This window comes from Tenrec ecaudatus, chromosome 5, assembly GCF_050624435.1.
Source record: "Tenrec ecaudatus isolate mTenEca1 chromosome 5, mTenEca1.hap1, whole genome shotgun sequence".
In the NCBI taxonomy this organism is placed as follows: Eukaryota; Metazoa; Chordata; class Mammalia; order Afrosoricida; family Tenrecidae; genus Tenrec; species Tenrec ecaudatus.
Genome location: NC_134534.1, coordinates 115621880 through 115634456, shown reverse-complemented (window position 1 = coordinate 115634456; position 12577 = coordinate 115621880). Strand labels below are relative to the sequence as shown.

Below are 12577 nucleotides of genomic sequence, written 5' to 3'. Positions count from 1 at the left end.
GCCTTTTACATTAAAAGAACTCAAGGAGTTAAAAAAAATTTGTTCGAAAGTTACTTTACTTTTGATCCCTGTTGACTCCTCCTCTGATACCTCAATGTTGCCATTTAACCCTATAATTAGAAGCATGACATTTTCATAACACTTAATTAAATGTATATTAATATATATATAGATAGATAACTATGAAATTAAAGAATAAAAACAAAAAATTTTTCCAAAAATTAAAAATTGAGGCATTACGGGTTTAAAAAGAAGGATGGGTCTTATCAGCGGGTCCAAGGCCTTAGGATTATAAATGAAATAGTTATCCCACAGCACCCAGTAGTGTCAGAATTCTATACCCTCGTGGGGGAAATTGTGAATCCTTTTACCCTCGTGCCTGTACTTAGAGTGAACAAACACACATGCCTGATAATCCTAAGAATTTTACTTATTTCCTGTGACACTCACCTAATTTCAAGGACACTGCCACCTCACAATCTTAGCATCGTCTCAGTCAAACTGTTCACCTTTTGGTGGTTGTTTTCCCAGAGTTCAGCTTACCAAGGTCTCTGAATCAAGTGTCCCAGCTCCAGAACCATCATATCCTGGACCACTTCAACCTTATCCATTCTTGGCCCTCAATGCACAACCCCTCCCAACACAGTAGAAAGGGTATGTACCCAAAGCCCCACTTCGCCCCTTTGCCAGCAGGAAGTAGCTAGAGATGTCGTTGCTCAGTACCCCAAAGATTTGGGTCCATATCTCTTCAGGGGGTAAATGTTAGGTAGCTATCATAGGGAGTGGGGTGTCCATTACACATGCTCAGAGGGCCAAGCTAGCAGGCCAGGAAGGAGTGGCAGACTGTGTGTGCTCAGAGGTCCAGGTTTCCGGCCAGGAAAGGCAGGTACACCTGGGTGGGAGCTGCACATGGATTAACCCATCTATACCAAGTAAATTCAATTCAGCCACTGGGGTTGAACATGGTTGCCCACCAAGCCTCCATAACTGTCATAAAACTCACTTGGGTCACAGACCAAGCTTCTGTGTGAATTCTTTCTCACAGAGAACCAAGGACCGAGGTCTATCTGTCCCTAGAGAGATCTGTCAAACTAAGGAAGACTCTTTGGAAGTAGCATGACTGGACATGAGTGGCTGGTGGATACTGTTCAGATAAATGGCTTTCTTCCTGGAAGGGTTTTTGTCTCAGCTGACAGGAAGGGAGTAGGTAGTACATGAGCATCACAGAGTATTCATGTCCACAAATGAGCTGCTCATTCCACAGTCCTGGCAGTGCTTTATGAAAACCCTCTGCTTTGCAATGTGACTCCTTGTAGATTAGAGTGGGAGGGGCTGGGACCAAGGTATGCTGCCTCTTACTCCCAGTTGCAGGTTTCTGGATACTGATTGTATCTCTTACAGCATCAGTTAGTGGGCTTGTTGTCTGCCTCAGGCTTTGTTCACGGAGATCCTCCAGCTAGTTGGTGGTGTGTGCGCATGAGCAGAGGCTTCCTACCAATCCCCCATTAGTAGAGCTCCCATGGTGTGGACTCCATGAAAGCCGTGCCCCAGACAGCACGCTTACAAAGGAGGGTGGGCCCTGCAGGACAGGAGGACCATTCCCCCTGTGGAATGGTCTCAGAGCCCCACCTCCCTCACTGGCCAGCTGCTGGGGCTGTGGGCCCTAAGCTTCATGCCTGACTCAGGAATAGACACAGGGTGAGGCGACTCTAGTAGCTGTTTTGACTGGTCTAATCCAGCCTGAGATCATCCTTGCATGAGCCCTCTGCCCAGATCTTTTTATTAGGGGCTCATACAACACTAACCACAATCCATACATACATCAGTTGCTTAAAGCACATTTGTACATGAATTGCCCTCATTATTCTCAAAATATCCACTCTCCACCCAAGCCCCTGGCCTCAGCTCCTCGTTTTTTCCCCTCAATGCTCACGACCCCTCCCTCATCAATCCTTTGGTAATTTACTAATTGTTTTGTCATACCGTTCACTGTTTGATGTCCTCCTTCACCCACTTTTCTGTTGAGGTCAATGTAGATCCTTGTAATCGGTTCCCCCTTTCCATCCTGCCCTCCCTTGACCCTCCTGGTATCTCCACTCATAACACTGGTCCTAAATGGCCCATCCACCCTGGATTCCCCGTGTTTGCAGTTCCTATCGGTACTAGAGTACATTCTCTACTCTAGCCAGATTTGTAAGGTAGAATTGGGATCATGATAGTGGCGGAAGAGGAAGCATTAAGAACTAGAGGAAAGTTGTGTTTCATTGTTGCTCTCTCATACCCTGTCTTGGCTCATCTCCTCTCTGTGACCCTACTGTAAGGGGATGTCCAGTGGACTGCAAATGGGCTTTGGGTCTCTACCCAGAACTCCCTGCTCATTCGCAATGATAAGATTGTTTGTACTGATGATGCCTGAGACCTGCCCCCTGAGTTTCTGAGACTGGAACTCTTTACAGGAGTAGAAGGGCCTGTTTCTCTCCCACAGTAGCCGGATGGCAGCCCAACAGAACCCCTATGCCACCAAAGCTCCTCCACAAACCAACCATTACTCTCTCAAGTACACGCTGAATACCTGGAGAACCCAGGTGTTTTCTGAGTAGATTGCCAGCTCCGTTGGGTTTGTATAGCTGTGAGCTTTAAGAAGTAGAGAGCAAATCTAGCTCGGAAGCAACAAAGCCCATGTGGAAGAAGCACATCAGCTTGTGTGATCACGAGGTGTCGAAGGGATCAATTATCAGGTATCAAAGAACAAAAAAATCATATCATTGTTAATGAGGAGGAGTGCGGAGTGGGGACACAAAGCCCATCTGTAGGCAATCAGACATCCTCTTACAGAGGAGTCTCAGGGAGGAGACAAGCCAGTCAGGGTGCAGTGTAACAACGATGAAACATACAACTTTCCTCTAGTTCCTAAATGCTTCCTCCCTACCTCACTATCGTGATGCCAATTCTACCTTACAAATCTGGCTAGACCAGAGGATGTACACTGGTACAGATAGGAACTGGGAACACAGGGAATCCAGGACAGATGATTCCGTCAGGGCTAGTGCCAAGAGTGGCAATACCGGGAGGGGTAGAGAAGGGGGAAACGATGATACCGATCTACATATAACCTCCTCCCTGGGGGACAGACAACAGAAAAGTGGGTGAAGGGCAACATTGGACAGTGTAAGATATGACAAAATAATTGATAAATTATCAAGAGTTCATGAGGGAAGGGGAGTGGGGGAAATGAGGACCTGATGCCAGGGACTTAAGTGGAGAGCAAATGTTTTGAGAATGCTGAGGATAACGAATTTGCAAATGTGCTTTATACAATTGATGTATGTATGGCTTGTGATAAGAGTTGTATGATCACCCAATAAAATGATGTTTTTAAAAGGAAGCAAAGGGCACATTTTTTTTCTTTTTAGGCATCTCTAGGTAGGTCTGAACATCCAATCTACCCCTTACCAGCCCAAGGCTTAACAGTTTGCACCACTCAGGGACTCCTACAAGTCCTCCAGACACTTCTAAGGCCCGACTTCTGCAACCTGTGTTAAGAACCATTGCTTTAGAACTTTCTAGTAAGGTCATCTTGAAGATCACAAGTTCTCTGGCGCCCTCTCGGGGAGGTATGGCTTCAGAGTTTCTCAGACATCAGTGTCTTAGAGCCAGTAGGGCGCAGTTTAAAATTCATATTCCCAGGCTTCCTCCGTAGAGTGTCCGTACCGGACACGCTTGCCTTATGCCTAGGAATCTCCATTGTATCTGTTGCAAGTAGTCTGGGGGTCCTCGTCTGAATCAGTAGAGCCTGAGAAAAGGCCAACAGGTGGCAGACCACAGAAAACGGGAATGCAATTTGGAAGCAGACAGACCACTCTGTGAAAAGAGCCACAACACCCGTTTGACGATGCTCCTACTCTGGGCACCTTTTCACTTGTGTTGCTCCCCGCCGCAGTGCTGTGCTGTGCCCGCTACTCTGGGCCGCTGGGGCAAGGGCCACTGAAGTGGTGAGTTTGGAAAGGGGCGAGGCGCTGGGTGTGGCTGGTTCAGGGTTCCAGAAAATTCCCGCAGGGCTGGGGAGGCGGTTACCTTCTCTCCGCCGCCGCTCCCTCCAGCACCGCGCGCCAGCAGCTGGAAGGAAGGCTGCCGCCGGCCGCCCATCGCGAGAGCGAGCGCGGCCCGTGTACCTGCTCCCGCTGAGGGGCGGCCGCGGGCGGGTGGGCGCGCGCGCCGTGGGCCCGACCGCCTGAGCGCGGCCTCGGCGTCCGGGGCCTGGTCTCTCCGCGCCCGCGGCACCGCCTCCTCCCCGCGCGCCGCCGGCGCTGCCCGGGGGCGGGGACTCGCGCAGTGGAGACGCGCGGCCGCGCGCAGCGGCGGGGGGCGCGAGGCCTGCGCGGGTGGGAGCGTGGTGCGGCGCCGGGAGAGTGGCGGGGACAGCCCCGCTGGGTGGACCCTTGGCGCTCAGCGGCCGGTGGAGCCACGGAAAGAGGTGAGTCGAGCGGCGCGCGTCCCTCTGCGCGCCCTCTCGCTGCCTTCCGTGCGTCCTTTCCTCCTCAGTCTCAGCCCTGCGCCAGGAGCCCCGAGACCACGTTCTGCTCCCGGAGACCCTCCCCGCTCGCTCTCGGGGTGACACCGCTCCCCCTGGCGTCCGAGCCTTCGTCCCGGGCGTGGGACAGAACCTCCCGCTGTCCCCAGACCCCGAGGCGGTGGCGCGCGGACCCTGGTCCTACTGTGTGGCGCTGTCCAGGATTCCTTGTCCCTGTGCAGGCGAATCTTGGGTTCTTCACCGGCCGTGCTTTTGTCCCTGAGCTTTTGTCACACGCGTCAGCATCGAAAGTCTGAAGCGTGCACCTCCAAAGTCGCACGAGTCCCAGCTCTGCGGGCGTCATTGTCGCTGTGCGAGGGTGAGCGAGGCCATTCCCTCCATTCTCTTCTCTTCCCGGAACCCAGGTACAAAGGGCTCTCTGGTACCTGCGTAGGCAGCGACTGTGCCCTAGGGGGTGGCCTGGAGCGTCGCGCCTGTTCTTGGAGCTGCCGCTGGCTCAGAGGCAAGGCCGCCAAGCGCAGACAAGAGTTGGGGTGCAGGGGTCCTATTACACCTGCATTTCCCACGTTGGATAGTGTGGCGGCCCTCCAAAACTTTTGCTCCATCACCATATACATGTTACGTATATTTGTTTCACACACCCTTTACTATTTGTAGTGAGTGGGCTTTTAGGCTAGCAGACTTGAAAAAAATGATCTATTTTGATGAACGTTCACTTGAGCGGGATTTAAGACTCGGTGCTGTATTCGGAATGCTACGGCCATGCCCTAGCCCCTTGCATACCTCCTTTGTACAAACTGGCACAACCCAAAGTGTGTGGCTTTCAAGGTTTGGAGATGTCCTTTGTCTATGTCTGGGGTCTGGAGGTGTTTGCAAATGTTGAGGGCAATTCCTAGGGGCGGGTATTTAAAATAGGTTCAATAGTATCTGGACAACAGTACTACAGGGACTGTGTCTTCAGCCGGAGGCCATCAGATTAACTCAGATAAAAGTAGTTTCATTGTGTTCTGGATTTCTTGTTGCTTTTAGAATCTATAGGTTGCCCTGTGTGTCTCCAAAGGCGCCCTGGCTCCTCTCACTTGTGTTATGAAAGATTAGCTTCATGCTTTTAGGCAGGAGAAGTTTATTTTATTTGTACATACTCATAAAACCCACTGCCATGGAGTTGATTCTGCTCATAGTTGACTCTCCATTCTTAAATGGCAGTGGAAAAACAGAAATTGAATTCTTTGAGTGTTCATAGATGAGAGCTTAGCTCTTAGCGATGCATTTGAATATCTTCTAGAGGGTTTTATCAGATTTTTTTCATTGATTTTGTGTAAAAATGCAAGACCAGGATTGAGATGAGAACTGAAGGGGGAAGTCAGGTTGCAGTAGCAGTGCTTTTAGAAGTTAAAGGATGCCATGTGATTTCTGATAGGTTCAGTTATTAATGGGAGATAAAAAGACTTTGATCCTTTTTTCCTCTTTTCTTGAGAGTCAGGTAGAAATGGAAGGGGGGTGGCGGCTGGCCATGTAGCAAGTTCAGGAGTATCTATCTACCCCTTTTTCCTGTGGAAGGTGGACACTGGCTTTTTGCATCAGAAGGCCAAGGGTGGACTAAACCGAGTCTGGGAAACTGCCTCTGTGTGGAACCACTGAAAGGGTAGGGCATCACATTAAGCAGTTTGTGCGTAGCAGGGTAGGAATTATTTTCTGGGAATGGGCATTGTTAGCGAGAGCAGTATGGTGTTTAAAGACTGGCCCTACTCTTATAGGGTCTGGTGAGGCAAGGAGATAGCCCTGGAGCCTTTGATTTTACCACAGAAGAAAAGGCCTGTTGATGTGCTTCCTTAAAGATTCACCCCAAAAATCCTAAGAAGCTCACTTGTACTCTGTGCCATATGAGGTCTCCAGGAATCAGAATCAGCCGTGTTGGGTTTTATTATTAGTATTTTATCTGTTAATTACTCACATTTGTCAATAAAGTAGGCCCTGGTTGCATTGTGAGTTAAGAGTTGGGCTGCTAACCACAGGGTCAGCAGTTTGACCTCATCTACAGCTCCACCAGAGTAAAATGAGACTTTTTGCTGTTGTAAAGATTCACAACCTGGGAAACCCTGTGGGGGCAGTTCTACTTTGTCCTGCAGGGTCACTATAAATGGTCATTGACTTAATGTCAGTGAATAATTTTTCCTTAGAAAATGAAAAATTTGCCCTAAGAAAAGATTCATTTCTTTTTAAATGAGCTAACATGATAAAGAAAATACTTGTCCCATAGTTGGGATAAAAGAAAAATCACTTGTCTGCTTTGTAGAAGACTTTTTTTTCTCTTTCAAAGATTCATAAAAGGAATTGTTTCTTTTACATATATCATTTTATTGGGAGCTCATACAACTCTTCTTTAATTTATCATTTTATTGGGGCTCATACAATTCTTATCACAATCCATACAAGCATCCATTGTGTCAAGCACATTTGTGCATTTGTTGCCATCATCATTTTCAAAAGTTTTCTTTCTACTTGAGCCTCCTCATTTTTCTACCCTGTCACACCCTCCCTCCCTCATGAACCCTTGATAATTTATCAATTTTTTTCATGTCTTAACACTGACCAGTGTTGCCCTTAACCCACTTTTCTGTTGTCTGTCCCCCTGGGAGAGTGTCATATGTAGATCATTGTGATCGGTTCCTCCTTTCTCTCCCCACCTTCTCCTTAACCTCCTGGTATCACTACTCTCATTATTGGACCTGAGGGGTTTATGTGTCCTGGATTCCCTGTGTCTCTAGCTCTTATCTGTACCTGTGTACATGCTCTGCTCTAGCTGGATTTGTAAGGTAATATTGGGGTCATGATAGTGGTGGGGAGGAAACATTAAAGAACTAGAGGAAAGTTGTATGTTTCATTGGTGCTATACTGCACCCTGACTGGCTCATCACCTCCATCTTTGATGCCTGCTATCTGATCCCATCAAAACCTCATGATCACACAGGCTGGTGTGCTTCTTCCATGTGGACTTTGTTGCTTCTCAGCTAGATGGCCACTTGTTTATCTTCAAGCCTTTAAGACTCCAGATGCGTTATCTTTTGATAGATGGACACTATCAGTTTTCTTCACCACATTTGCTTATGTACTCACTTTGTCTTCAGTGATTGTGTCAGGAAGGTGAGCATCACAGAATGCCAGTTTAATAGAACAAAGTGTTCTTGCATTGAGGGAATACTTGAGTAGAGGCCCAATGTCTGTCTGCTACTGTAAGATCTCTCTCTCTCCAGGCTAGAGTTACACCTCGGTCCTTGGCTCCGCATGAGAAAGAATTCATGCCGAAGCCTGGCTCGTGATCCAAGTGAGTTTAATGAGAGTTAAAAGAAGTTTCAGGTTTTACGTGACACCCATAGGATTCCTCCCGACCATGCAGCCTGGCAGAGACTGCTCGGCGTTACACAAAGATCTCTCTCTCCAAAGTTCTCCTCCAAAAAAAACCTTGTCTCAAGTTCTCTTCCCAGTTCCTCTCCCTCCCCTTCGCTCCTGCTTTTTCAAGGATTCCAGGGAGAGGCGTGGTGGACGACCCCAGATCGACCCCATTGGTTGAATTGAATTCACCTGGCCCAGGTGGGCCGATCCAGGATTAGCGCCACCTATGCCCACTGGCGGGAAGCCTAGGCCTCTGAGCATGTGCAGTATGCTGCCCTTTGTTTTAGTTCTTGGCTTTCTTGGGCAGGCGTCAATGGACATCCCATCTACCTAATACTACCTTAAAAGGAATGGTTTTGTAACACTTAAATCTCACCTTAGAAAAATATCACTGGTATTTATGTGATTACCCACCCCTCCCCCAAGTGTTGTTAAAGTTTGTTTCCAAACTTCTTTCTCATTAGCAAAAAAAAAAAGTATTGCACTTGCCCATATGTGTTTCTTATGTATGAAGTATTTGTATTCAGAGGTGTCTCAGAAGGCAATCCTGGCAAACTGCTTCTCAGAGATCAGAGTCTTGAAAATCTGGCAGCACCCATGGGTTTACCATTCAGCTGGAGCCAACAGGTATTGACTTGTGGTCAACTAACAACTATCCTCATGATCTGGTTTACATGAGCTGGTTTAAACATTGCTACTAACCACAAGTTCAGCAGTTTGAAGCCACCAGCAGTGCTATAGGACCTTCTTTAGTTCTGTAAATACTTCAGTCTTGGAAACCCACCAGGGCAATTCTACTTATGTCCTTGGGGTTGCTATGAGTCAAAATGGACTTGATGGCAGAGTTTGGTGTCTCAAATACTCTCAGGGCTTGATCCATTTTTAATTAAGTGGCAGAAAAACACTATTTCAAAGTGCCTTCTTTTTAATTTCGAGTATTTGTGGCCAATTTCTTGTCAGATCTGATGGCATCCCCATAATTTTTAACATCATCATGTGGCTCATGTAAAGCTCCATCACTGAAAAATGTCTACTTTGTCACGTGCGGTTTATGTTTTTCCCTGTGCTTGCACTTATTAGTAAAACTCAAATGAATTTTAATTTTTATCTTCTAAATCCTCCTAAACTTTATAGTTTTGTTGCCTGTTAATACACTCCTTGGTGCAGAATGCAAACCAGAATGCTTTGCCTTGTGTTGAAGTGGAAGCAAAGTGGACCCAATCAACAGGCCACAGTGATTTCTGAGAAGGGACATAGTGAGAAAGCAGTTTCAGTTTTACTTTAAGCATATAATCAGTAAAATGTAGTTTCTGTCCTTTTTTTTGGATGAAAAAGTATATCACTTCTAGAATTTTCTTTTCTAGCCTGATAGAACATTTTTCACACCCTCTGGGAAGCTTGTACCCTGCTAGTAATCACCTACTTCTATTTTAAATAATTTTTTAACTTAATGCTCATGAGCACAGATATAATTGATTCCCCCTACACACTCATCCCCCAAATGAGTAAACAGACTTAAAAAGGTCAATTAATACCACAGTAATCCCTTTTAATTAAGACTTTGGTGATCAGTGATATCCTTGATACTGTCATTTAATTTGCAAATCAGACTTAGTTGGACACCGAGTTTTATCCCTTTACAGATGAGCATATGAAGTGTAGAGATAGAAAACTTGTCCTTTGCCACCCAATGAGTACATAGATTCCTACAGCACTCTTTGTACCTGTGCGAGGTACAAGGCAAGAACCGAAGTCTTCTTTCTGTTTAAGAAGAGAGATCATCCTCACCTGCTTTGCACCCCGACCCAGTCCTGGGACCCAGCATAAAATAACCCCTCAATATGTTTGAATGACTCTATTTTTATCTTCCCTCTATGTCATGATATGTTCATTTGGTACAATGACTACTTTGAAAAAATGAGGACTCCACTAAATTAGATGATTAAATCTGGGAAGGCTAGAAATGTACCATATTATATCTTACTTGTATCTTGATTTTTTTTAAACTGGTGTTTGTTTGACTTCTGTATTGAGACACTCTTTGAAGAAAAGTTGCAGAATTTTAAAGTAAAAAATAAGAGGGAAGTGATGGTTCATTGGTAATGGAGTCTCCTCTGCCACAGAAGACCCTGAGGTTTGAATCCTGGCTAGTGCACCTCATACACAGCTACCACTGTCAACAGTGCTTCTCTCATACTATAGTTCTCAGACGAAGAAGAAAGCCCTGGTGATTGGCTTAATACCAGCCAGTGATGAAAACCCTATGGAACAAAGCCATTCATGACAATAACACAGGGCCAGCAGCATTAGTTCCATTGTGCACGTGCCAGAAGTTTGAGACTCATTTGAGAAAAGTTAACAACAATAAGGGTTGTATTAATTCTTCACTGCTTTCCGCCTACATATTCCCACTTTCACAACAAAATTTATTTTTTAATTAATTGGTATTTAACACATATCAGTCCATAGATGAGTCACATCCAGTAGAATTGTATAGTTGCTACCACAGTCAGTTTCCAAACATTTGTTTTCTATCTGGGATCCTTGACATCATCTCCCTGTTATCCCCATCACCACCACTGTATCCCTTTCCTCCCAGAACCCTTATTCTTGTTGTCCCCAAAGGTTTATCAATCCTGGGTTTCATATACCTAAAAACAGGAAAACATGTAACACAACTTCCCTAAACAAAAAACAAAATATTAAAAACCAAAAATACAGACATTTTTGGATGTGGGATACAGAAAGATTTCTCCCAAGCTGTCTCCCCCAAATATATGCCAAACAGCTGCTTGAGAATGACTATACACTTGGAGGTCATCAGAAGTAGGTCAGGGGTTATTCTCCCTAAGAGTAATCAGCCATCTAGAGCAAACAGTCACCACTGTTTATTCCACAACAAGCAGAGCCCACTCCCTTCTGCTAAGGATAGTAGTAGTTGTCTGTTTCCTTGTAGGAGACACCAGAGAGGTCAAACCTGCCCAAGGATGACCAAGGTTAGGCTCCATCCTAAATCTAGGATCTGCCCATCTTGCCACATGTATACCCCCAGTCCCTCCTCTTCCTATTGTGTGTATTTCCCTAGACCACCCCCTCTCATTACTGTATTACCTATAGCACACCCCATTCCTGTGATGTATGTCCTCATCTGTAATTAGGGGGCTTGCATGTCCCCAGAGAAGATAAAAGCCTGGGCTCCCTCTACATGGACCACCAAGCGGGGCAGAGGTTAGCATGCTACCATGAACTGTGTCTGACTCCATTTATTTCAATACTTCTATCTCTCATGCTCTCCATAACTTTACTATGATCTTTACTTATTATCTCTGTACAATTGTGCCTACCGGATCCATAATGATGTGTTAGGGGCTGGCTTCCCCTGACATTTGGAAACCAGATAGGTCCAACCTGCATCATAGGCGGGATCCATTGACAGAGTTTTAACTGTTCAAGTCATATTTATGCCTTTGATCTTCTATACTCATCTCTCCAAAGCCCCTTTCCTCCCATCCCTCAATTGTAAATAGAGGAAGTTCTCTCGAGGTTTATTACCTATGTAGTTCCACAAATAAATCTTGGACTCCATTGCCATCCTTGTCCTTCTGCAAACTGGATCCTCACAATTTAGCCTCTGATACTAATCCTCCTTCAACTTCGGATTATATGATTTACAGTCCTTCAGTGACTGATGATGTTGTGCTTCTTCCATGTGGACTTAGTTTATATCTCACTTAGATGACAGCTTGTTTGGAGACAAATCCTTTAAGACTCCAGATGCTATATTATCTCTTACCCAGGCACCATCCAAATTCTTGGCCACCTAGGGCATGTATATTGGTACAGATAAGAGCTGTCAATTCACAGAATCCAGAACAGATAACCCCCCCAGGACCAATAATGAGAGTAGTGATACCATAAGGATAGGGAGAAGGTGGGGGACAAGGGGGGAGAAAGGGGGAACCGATCTCAATGATCAACTTATACCCTTCTCCCAGGGAGATGAACAACAGAAACATAGGTGAAGGGAGACAGCAGTCTGTGTAACATATGAAAATAATAATAATTCATAAATTATCAAGGGTTCACAGGGTGGGAGGATGGTGGAAGGAGGAGAATAAAGAGGAGCTGATACCAAGGGCTCAAGTAGAAAATGTTTTTGAAATGATGGCAACATATGTACAAACGTGCTTGATACAATTGATGTATGGATTGTAAGAGCCCCTGGTAAAAGGAATTTTTAAAATAAAAAATAAGATAAAATAAAAATGAGACTTAATTAAAAATAATAATAAATAAAAGTCATATTTTTTGCTATAGCATCTGTATCTTCTGTATGCCCTCCTGAGGGTGAGTGTGGAAAAGGTCTGTGATGTAAGAACTAATTGTTCTTAAGTTGGAGCTAGGATTTAGTGTGAGCCCCAGGTCCATTTCTGTATATATATATTTCTCTTAATTTGTTATTACTTGGGAGTTAATACATATGCCATTCCATAGATCAATCATGTCAAGCAGAATGTACAATTATGTCCGTAATCAGTTTCCAATCATACTTTTCCTTTATAGACTCCTTTTATCTCCCCACCCACCTCGTAACCCTTGTTCTATTTGCTGTCCCTATAGGCTCATCAATGCTTGTTTCATATACCAAAACAA

The 12577-nt window shown here is 45.4% G+C and overlaps 1 protein-coding gene across 1 annotated transcript in view; it reads left to right on the top strand.

The window, feature by feature from the left end:
* The first annotated feature begins 4375 nt into the window (after positions 1 to 4375).
* The window catches only part of GOLM1 (golgi membrane protein 1), a 93708-nt gene continuing 85506 nt past the window's right edge, over positions 4376 to 12577 (top strand). The window contains exon 1 of the mRNA XM_075549864.1: positions 4376 to 4474. The gene's annotated coding sequence lies outside the window, so the exon portion shown is untranslated. The remainder of the gene's footprint in view (positions 4475 to 12577) is intronic.